General features: G+C 41.4%; 1 protein-coding gene across 1 annotated transcript in view; it reads right to left on the bottom strand.

Moving 5' to 3' along the window:
- The window catches only part of LOC145408529 (uncharacterized), a 229,125-nt gene that overhangs the window by 161,218 nt on the left and 57,907 nt on the right, over positions 1-10,000 (bottom strand). The gene's annotated exons all lie outside the window — the stretch shown is intronic.

A 10,000-nucleotide genomic window follows, 5' to 3' on the forward strand; every position in this document is an offset into this window, starting at 1 on the left:
CATCAACATCACCATTCTTTATCATCATGAACAACAACAAGAGAAGACTGTAACTGGCAGCATTAGAAACAGGAAGAATATGCAGTTTTCAGAATAAACTAAAATGCATATACTGAGGTAGCTAACGTAATAATAATAATAATAATAATAATAATAATAACAGCAGCAGCAGTAGTAGTAATAGTAAAATTGGACTCCGAAGAAGCGAAAAATACACCTGGTGCGTGGCTATAATCTGTACTGTATATAAATGAGTGTACTGAAGGGGCAGGAAACACCTCAAGGGCTACCAACGGGACCTCATCCTGTTCAGCAAAATACCTGTGCCACAATATTACGTCTGGTTCTTTAATTCTCATATATATCAAACCAAAATTCGTCGCTAATCATAAAGAGTCCATTTTTTTTTGTTTTTACTCATATCATTGCTAAATTCGTTGTCTCCAAACACACAATTCTTTATTCTCTTCCAGTACATGTTGCATTATTACGTCTTACTTCCTTTAATACACGAGCTACAATATTACGTCTGGCCTTTTCTTCGATACTCATACAAATGCTAAATTCGTTAACTCAACTCATACAATTCTTTATTCCTTACTAATACATGTTACAGTATTACGTCTATTTTTTTTTATATCTGTTGTACAATACGTTTGAATTTCTGATACCCATATACGTCATAGCTAATTTGTTACCACTCAGAAGATACAGTCCTTTCCGATATATCTGCTTCAATATTACGCCTCACTTCCTAATCCTCAAATCAAAGCAAAATGTGACGCCAAGGCAAACGTATTCTGTTCAGTAATCACCAGATACAATATTAAGTCAAGTTTTCTCTTGCTCATACTAAAGCAAAGATTAGTTCGTCATTATGATTGCAATAATGATGATGATGATGATGATGATGGTCGTAGTGATGATGATGATGATGATGTGTCGTAGTGATGATGATGGAGATGATGATGATGATGTGTCGTAGTGATGATGATGATGACGATGATGAGTGTCGCAGCGATGATGATGTGTCGTAGTGATCATGACGAGTGTCGTAGTGATAATGATGATGATGATGCCCTGTCGTGGCGATGATGATGATAATGATGATGAGTCGCAGTGATGGTGACGATGATGATGATGACGACTACGATGATGGTAATGATGGCGATGACCATTTTTAACACCTCTGTATTTTATCTTGATTTATATTCATCAGTAAAAACTAAAGCTTATACTGTCTATTTAATTCTTTCAGGCTAACTCAACTTCCTTAATCCCTCTAACTATAACAATGTAATCTTATTCTTGCTATCTCTAGACGGTTTGATTCGGCTTATATGAAAATCCTCGCAGTAATAACGTAGAAACTCCATTAATCTGTTCAGTATGTATTTCCCTGCAAGATGGATAAAATGTCTGATCACACACACACACACACGGCATCGCAGTGAAAGATTTGACCAGCTACAGCATCTCATGGGACATCATCATCATCATCATTAACAACAACAATGGCTCTAATATGCCCATGATCTATGTCACATACGTCAGTTAGGGTAAATTCCTCAGTCTGATTAAAAAAGAAAAAAAAAGTTTATAAATGATCAATAAAGAAGACGGGAGGGAAGAAATTAAGTACTTTAGTGTACGAAGAAATAAGGAAATGCACCCAAATACCATGAAAACCTAAACATTGATCCGAACGTACCTGGAATGGGTTCAAACGAATGCGTAATACAGTAACTGACGAAATCCTCCCTCTCAATTTTCACCCTAGTTCAAATTCACTTAAAACCTTGAAAAAAACTGTAATTATCTCCCAAACAAGATTTGAAAATACGTACACAAACGCAAGGGCAGTGATTTAAAGGGAAGTGGAGGGTTTAAAGCACGTGTGGGTGGGCGGGGCCGCGTGACCTTCAGACGGCCCCACCCAAATGTAAACAAACCATGATAGAAAACGTACCCGAAAGCACTAGAGAAAACGAAGGAGCAGATAAAGAAATTAGTAAACGTGCATTTCATATCCTTTAAAAAATCACTATATTCTCAAACTGCCGGAAATAATTAGCCTTAACCTTGTAACTGAAACCAAAACAAATATAAACACGAAATATGACCACGTGTAAACCCAAATACAAGCAGATAGAGTGGATCAGAGTTGCAAAAACCTTCCTAAATTACCCCTGAAACTACGCACCAAAGAAAACCAGCAAAACCCGTTCTCTATGCTGCAATATTAGGGTCAACTGGTACAAACCCCGGACGCTGCTTGCACACCCATTCTCCATTGATTTTGCTCGTGGTTCCTGGCCCACTTCTTCCTAACCTTGGCCTGCAGTGCTACTTTAGTCTCTGCTTTCACTGCCTGGCGTTATTATCCTTCATTCATGCGTTATTTTTAGACATACCGAAGGAATAATGACAGTAATAATGATAACATGGACAAGAACTGAAATGATAATAAAAATAATAATAATAATAATGAAACGACGTACTATAATAATCATAACAGAACTACAACAAACCAACAACAAAGACAGAAATAATAACAACAACAAGAACTAAAATAATAATAATAATAATAACAAATCGGTAACAAAAACAATAATAATAATAATAATAACAACAAATCGATAACAAAAACAATAATAATAATAATAAATAATAATAATAGTAATAATAATAATAATAATAATAATAATAATAGACTAAAAACATATCAAGGGACAACACTAAGTTACATGAAATAATGGGTTAGGATTTCAATGTTTTTCTTTACTACTATTTTGTATTTCTCTCTTTCTCTCTCTCTCCAGACGATTTTGTGAAGCTTGTGGGGTTAAAAGACAGGTAGGTAGACAGCTAGATAGATAGACAGATAGATATATAGATAGACACATATAGAAAGTCATAGTACTGAAGGGGTTGATGAAGGCTGTACCTAACCCCTCCAGAGCTGAATAAAATCGTCTGATGGAAGCAAGAATAGGTAGACAGATAGACAGATAGACGCACTGATAGATAGAAGGCTGCAACTTAACCCCTTCAGTTCGTAAAGTCACTCCTAAGCTGAATAAAATCGTCTTGTGGAAGCAAATAAGAATAGACAGATAGATAGAGAGGTAGATAGATGGACAGATTGATAGACAGAAGGCTGTATCTAATCCCTCCAGTTCTAAGTCACTCTTAAGCTGAATAAAATCGTCTGGTAGAAGCAAAAATAAGATGAGAGAGAGAGAGAGAGAGAGAGAGAGAGAGAGAGAGAGAGAGAAAGCGTGCATATCAGCATGAAGGAAAAAAGGAAGAAAAGAAGGAAGGGATGAAGGAAGGAAGGAAGGAAGGAAAAGGAAAAAAAGGAGGAAAGAACGAAGGAAATGGAAAACAAGGCAAGGAAATGAAGACAGGAGGAAAACAGGAAAGAAGGGAGAGAAAACATCTTAGGCTTAAAGTTTAGCGAATTAACGCGTCTATGTTGCTATGGTAACGAACACTGTCTACCACAACTACCACCAACGCTCGCCATCACAACTACAACCATCGCTCGCTACCACAACTACTACCACTGGAACATCATTCGTATCACAACCACTATCGCTACCACTACTTATTTCTCTCTCTCTCTCTCTCTCTCTCCATGATTTTTTTTTTTTTCTTTAAATCTTACCTTCCCATCATACTTCCTTCTCCTCTCTTCTCTCCTATCGTGATACCTTCTTCCCTCCGTCCCCCTCCTTTTCCCTTCCTTCCTCTTTCCTCATACACCTTTCCTTTCCATTGAAAATTATGAATAAAATCATAGTAATAACTAGAATGGTACTCAGTAGGGTGCACACCTCCGCCAAGGCCAAGTCTAATCCAATATGGAAAAAGACTACCCCCTATAAAAGGATTTTTAAATCCGCTAGATCCGGAGTTTTACATGGATCCGCGCCAAACTACACATTCATAGATACCAACATCCTAAATAAGCCTGATTTTTTTCATCAAGATCCATGCAATATTTCCTGAAAAAATTAACGAAAATGTCGAAAAACGCCCCATCTCCCAATGTTAAAGAAAGTGAAAAAAAAAAAAAAATCCTGGATCCGCACCGTTATATGGATCCGCACCAAAATTTAATGGAGTCTATTCTGGGCCAAGACCCATTCTTCTACCAAATTTCGTGGAAATTCGTCCAGTAGTTTTTGTGTAATCTTGCTCACAAACCAACCAACAAACGGACAGGGGTGAAAACATAACCTCCATGGCGGAGGTAATTAATGTCACCATCCTACCACAATTCCCAGTAATTATACCAACCACAATCTGTCAATTCCTAAGTACCACAACTACCAACATTTCACCTATCACAGTCTACCAGCCACCATCCTACCACATCTACCAATATTATACTCACGAAACCGACGGTGTGACCTGATACGAGACTTACCTGAAATAGAGAAAAATACATGTTAAAATCCATTACTTGAGAGAGAGAGAGAGAGAGAGAGAGAGAGAGAGAGAGAGAGAGAGAGAGAGGTATGGAACAAGTCAGAAAATGGAAGAGGCATAGAAAACGTGATGAGTGTCAGTCGGCGAGGCGCTCGAGTGATTGAATTTGAATATCAATAGACCCAGGTGCAGAGAGAGAGAGAGAGAGAGAGAGAGAGAGAGGATGGCGTAAAGATAAAAATTACGAGTAAAAAATGTAAGAAGGAAGAAAGAAAGGAAAGAATGGCGGAATGAGAGGGAAGGAAACAAACACAGGAGGGAGAAAATCAAGAATGTGAAGGCGTTGGAGAAGGAGAGGAGGAGGGGAGGTAGGAAGGAAGGGGCAGAGGAGGGAGGGAAGGGACAAGACAGGAGAGAAAAGGAGGGAGAGAGGGAGGGAGGAAAAAAGCAAAAAGATGAAGGAAGGACAGAATCTCAGGGGGGAGAAAAACAGAAAGGATGAAGGGTGAGACAGAATGAGGATGATGAGAGAGAGAGAGAGAGAGAGAGAGAGAGAGAGAGAGAGAGAGAGATAACCTTTTGTCACGTTACAAAAGCCTTGGCTATATTTATGCCAACCACTTCCTTCCTTCTTTCCTTTCCTCCGTCCATCTTTCTTTCCTTCATTCCTTTCTTTCCTTATGCCCTTCCTTCATTGTTTCTTTCTTCCTTTTAACCTCATTCTTTCCTTCATTTAATCTCCTTCCCTCCCTCCTGTATTCCCTCTTTTCCTCCTTAACTCCTTCCCTTGTTTCTTGCATCTTTCCTTCTCTGTTTTTCCTACTTCTTTAATTTTTTCTTTCCTTCCATCAACGTCCTTCAATCTTCTCTTCTCCTTCATTCCTTATTTTGCTTCCATCTTCAGTTTCTTCTTTACTTCTCCCTTCTTTCTTGCATCTCTCCTTCGTCCCTCCTTCCTTTACTTTTTATTTCTTTTCTTTCCTCTCACTCATTCCATCTGTCTTTTATCCTCACTTCTTTCAAATTTTTCCTTCTTCCATTTTCTTTCTCACCCTTCTTTCACTAACTCATCCTTCCTTGCTTCTCCCCTCCTTCATTCCTTCCTTTCTCTTCTCCTCTCCTTCTTCCTGTCTCCATATCATTATCATACATTCATTCTTTTTTCCTTTCCTCCTTCTTTTCTTTCAGTCTCCCTTATTTCCCTCCCTCCTTCCTTCCATCAGTTTCCTCCTCTCTTCAGTTTCTTTCATGCTTCTTTTTCTCTTTCATTTTTCTCCTTTTCATTCATTTTCTTTCATTCCTACCTTTACGTATTTATCTTCCTTCATCTAATTCTTTTTTCTTCCCTTCTTCCATCATTCTTTTTTCTTCCTTCCTTCCCTGCATTCTCTTTCGTCTCCTCCTAACTCCTTTTCTTCTTCCTTCATTCCTCTTTCCTTCATTCCAGTCCTATTTCCTTGGCTGTCCCTCCCACCTTCCTTCCCTTCTTGCATTCCTCCCTCCTTCATTAACCCTATCCCATGCTCCTTCATTTTCCCCCCTTCTTCTTTATCCTTTTGGCATTTTCTCTTTCCTTCCTTCTTTTCTCTTTTCCTACACCTCCTTCCTTCCTCTTTTCCTTCGGTTTTCCTTCCTTCCTCTCTCTTTTCCTTCAGATCCTCCTTCCTATTTTGCTACACCTCCTTCCTTCCTTCCTCTTTTCCTACAGCTCTCCTTCCTTGCTCTCCACACTTCCTTCTTTCCTCTTTTCCTACACCTTCCTTCCTTCCTCTTCCTACACCTCCTTCTTTCCTTCCCCATGTCCTACACACCCTTCCTTTCTTTTCCTACAGTTTTCCTTCTTTCCTCTCTACACCTTCTTCCTTTCTCTTTTTCTACAGCTCTTTCCTTCCTTCCTCTTTTCCTACAGCTTTCCTTCCTTCCTCTTTTCCTACAGCTTTCCTTCCTTCCTCTTTTCCTACACCTACTTCCTTCCTTCCTCTTTTCCTACAGCTTTCCTTCCTTCCTCTTTTCCTGCAGCTTTCCTTCCTTCCTCTTTTCCTACACCTACTTCCTTCCTTCCTCTTTTCCTGCAGCTTTCCTTCCTTCCTCTTTTCCTACAGCTTTCCTTCCTTCCTCTTTTCCTACAGCTTTCCTTCCTTCCTCTCCACACCTCCTTCCTTCCTCTTTTCCTACAGCTTTCCTTCCTTCCTCTTTTCCTACAGCTTTCCTTCCTTCCTCTCCACACCTCCTTCCTTCGTCTTTTCCTACAGCTTTCCTTCCTTCCTTCCTTCACGTTTTCCCTGACACAGACTGACGAGTTTTGGCGACGATCCAGAGGAGGGAAGGATAGGACGGAAGGAATGAAGGAAGATGGAAATGAGGGAAGAAGGAAGGGAAGGAGAGAAGGAAAGTAGATGCAAAGGAGGGAAGGAAGGAAGGAACGGGGGAGGAAAGAGAATACGTAAGGAAAGAAAGAAAGGAAGGGAGAAATGAAAGAAGGAAAAGGGAAGTAAAGAAAGAGAAATGAAAGGAGGAAAGAAAGAAGGAAAAGGGAAGTAAAGAAAGAAGGAAGGGACTTGCTGAATGAAGGAAGAAATGAAGGAAGATGTGGGAATAAAGGAAAGGGTAAAATGGTAGGACAAATGCAGGAGGAAGGAAAGAAGACATGAAGGGAAGAAGAGAGGGAAGAAAGAATTAACTGAGATGAGAAGGACGATTGAGAAAGAGAAGGAAAGATGGAGGTAGAGCCAAAAGTAATGAGAGTGGGTGGGGCGGAAGGAGGGAAGGAAAGAAGAGAAGGAAGCTGGGAGGGAGAAGACTAAATATAAAAAAAGATAGGAGGGAAGGAGGAAAAGATGGAAGGAAAGGCATACAATAGAGAATATGGATTAGAGAGAGAGAGACGAAAGGCAAAATTCCACTAAGCTACATATTACAACCTTTCAATACACATCATATACATCCAAAATATACACACACGAATTGCGGGGAGGTGAGTATGGAAGTTAAGAAGTCACTGCATGATGGTATTGTGATCCCTACCCTGACGTATGGAAGCGAGGCGTGGACATTGCAAGAGGGGAACAAATCAAGAGTGAGAGCAGTGGAAATGAGTTACTTGAGAGGAGCATGTGGAGTGACGTGGAGGGACAGGTTGACGAATGAAGAAGTGAAGGAACGTTGTGGGGTAGATGTGGATGTGGTTGAAAAGATTAGGAGAAATACACTGAGGTGGTTTGGACATGTGGAGAGAATGGAGAATGAAAGACTGACTAAGAGGGTGTATGTAGGTGAGGTGGAGGGAGGGAGAGGGAGGGGTAGACCGAGGATGAGGTGGAGGGATGGAGTTGAGAGGTATATGAGGGAGGGGGGGGTGAGTTGGGGGGAGGGGAGTCAAATGGTGGGTGACAGAGTGACTTGGAGGCGTTTTGTCTGCGGCCACCCTTTGCGGGATTAGGGCGTCGGGCTATAGATAGATAGATAGATAGAACTGCGGATGACTGCATGATTGAGTATAAGTTAAATTCCTGTGGTACAGAACGATATCACATGACACTTGGCTAAACTGCTGACTCGACTTTCCAGGTAATTATGTAAAGATTTTCATACCTGCTTATGTATTACTGGTTGTTGCCAATAAATTGATGTAGGATTATAAATGGTTATTAGGGGATGCAGAAGAATGAGAGAGAGAGAGAGAGAGAGAGAGAGAGAGAGACTTGAAACCTATACCAACACTCGGGCTCCTGTGACTCCCTCTCAGCTGAATAATATCGTCTGGCGTTACCTGGAAATAAGCACTAGAGTTGTCCTAACCATAAGAGGGCTAAAGGTGCCAATATCAACACTCTCAGGCTCCTATGACCCACTCGTCTGAATATAATAGTCTGGCTTACGGTGGAAAAGAAGACTACAGAAAACGGGACAATAACAAGGGTAACTATTAGATAAATCAAGTCTTCTTTTTCTCTCTCTTACCTTAACTTGGGAGGGATTTTCGTCCTTTAAGTTTATTTCACATAGTTCAGCCGCAGCAGAAAGACAGTGGTGTGGCTCTACATCCTCTACATAGCACTTCTTCGTGACTAGCATCTGTGTTCATTTAATGCTGCGTCTCGGGATCGATAATGGCGAGATGGCAATTTCAGGCCAAACTGAAGTGAAGGGTTTTGTGACAATATCCTGGACAAAATATACTGCACACACACACACACATTACCTTTACCTGCCTCATAATCTCTCTCTCTCTCTCTCTCTCTCTCTCTCTCTCTCTCTCTCTCTCTCACACACACACACACACACCTGCCTCATAAACTCTCTCTCTCTCTCTCACACACACACACATATTATCCTTACCTGCCTCATAAACTCTCTCTCTCTCTCTCTCTCTCTCACACACACACACACACACACACATTATCCTTACCTGCCTCATAAACTCTCTCTCTCTCTCACACACACACACAATACATTACCCTTACCAGCCTCATAAACTCTCTCTCTCTCTCTCTCTCTCTCACACACACACACATTATCCTTACCTGCCTCATAAACTCTCTCTCTCTCTCACACACACACACACATATTATCCTTACCTGCCTCATAAATTCTCTCTCTCTCTCTCTCTCACACACACACACACACAGGCACAATCCATTACATACCTCTCTCATAAACTCTCTCTCTCTCTCTCTCACACACACACACACACACACACAATACATTACCCTTACCTGCCTCATAAACTCTCTCTCTCTCTCTCACACACACAAACACACACACACACATTCCTAATATCTCACGTGTCCCTCCCTTCTTTATAATCTTATCTCCTTCCCTCCCCCCCTTTCTCTCTCTCTATCAGGTAGCTCTTAGGTTAATTGCTTCCGTCGGGGAGGGAGGGAGAGAAAAGGGGAGGGGAGAGGGAGGAAGAGGAGGTATGATCTAGAGAAGAGGGGGTGAGGGAGGAAAAGGAGGGAGGGAGAGAAAAGGGGAGGGGAGAGGAAGGAAGAGGAGGGAGGGAGGGAGAGAAAAGGGGAGGGGAGAGGGAGGAAGAGGAGGAAGGGAGACAGAAGGGGAGGGGAGAGGGAGGAGGGAGGAAGAGGAGGGAGGGAGGGAGAGAAGAGAGGAGGAGGTTAGGGGTGAAGAGGAGGGAGAGAGGGATAGAAGAGGGAAGGTGAGAAGGAGGAAGAGGAGGAAGGGGTAGAGGGATAGAAGAGGGAAGGTGAGAAGGAGGAAGAGAAGGAAGGGAGAGAGGGATAGAAGAGGGAAGGTGAGAAGGAAAGGGTGAGGGACTGACAGGGTGAGGATGAGAAAGAAGCTGAGGGAGAAAAAGGGAGAGGGGAAGGGAATGTGAGAGGGAGAAAAAGGGAGAGAAAAGAGTACGGGAGGGAATAAGGGAAAGAATGGAAGGAAAAATGGAGAGAGAGAGAGAGAGAGAGAGAGAGAGGGGAAGCGGAGGCAAATTGGAAGGTAATCGTTTATAATGTAATAGAGGAAGGGCACTAGGCATCTATCTATCTACCCTTCTATCTATCTATCTATTTACATATTCTGCTATGAAATTCTTTATTATTCAGTC

The sequence above is a fragment of the Coenobita brevimanus genome, chromosome 77 (assembly GCF_032717465.1).
Source record: "Coenobita brevimanus isolate Jiangsu-jjx chromosome 77, ASM3271746v2, whole genome shotgun sequence".
Lineage (NCBI taxonomy): Eukaryota > Metazoa > Arthropoda > Malacostraca > Decapoda > Coenobitidae > Coenobita > Coenobita brevimanus.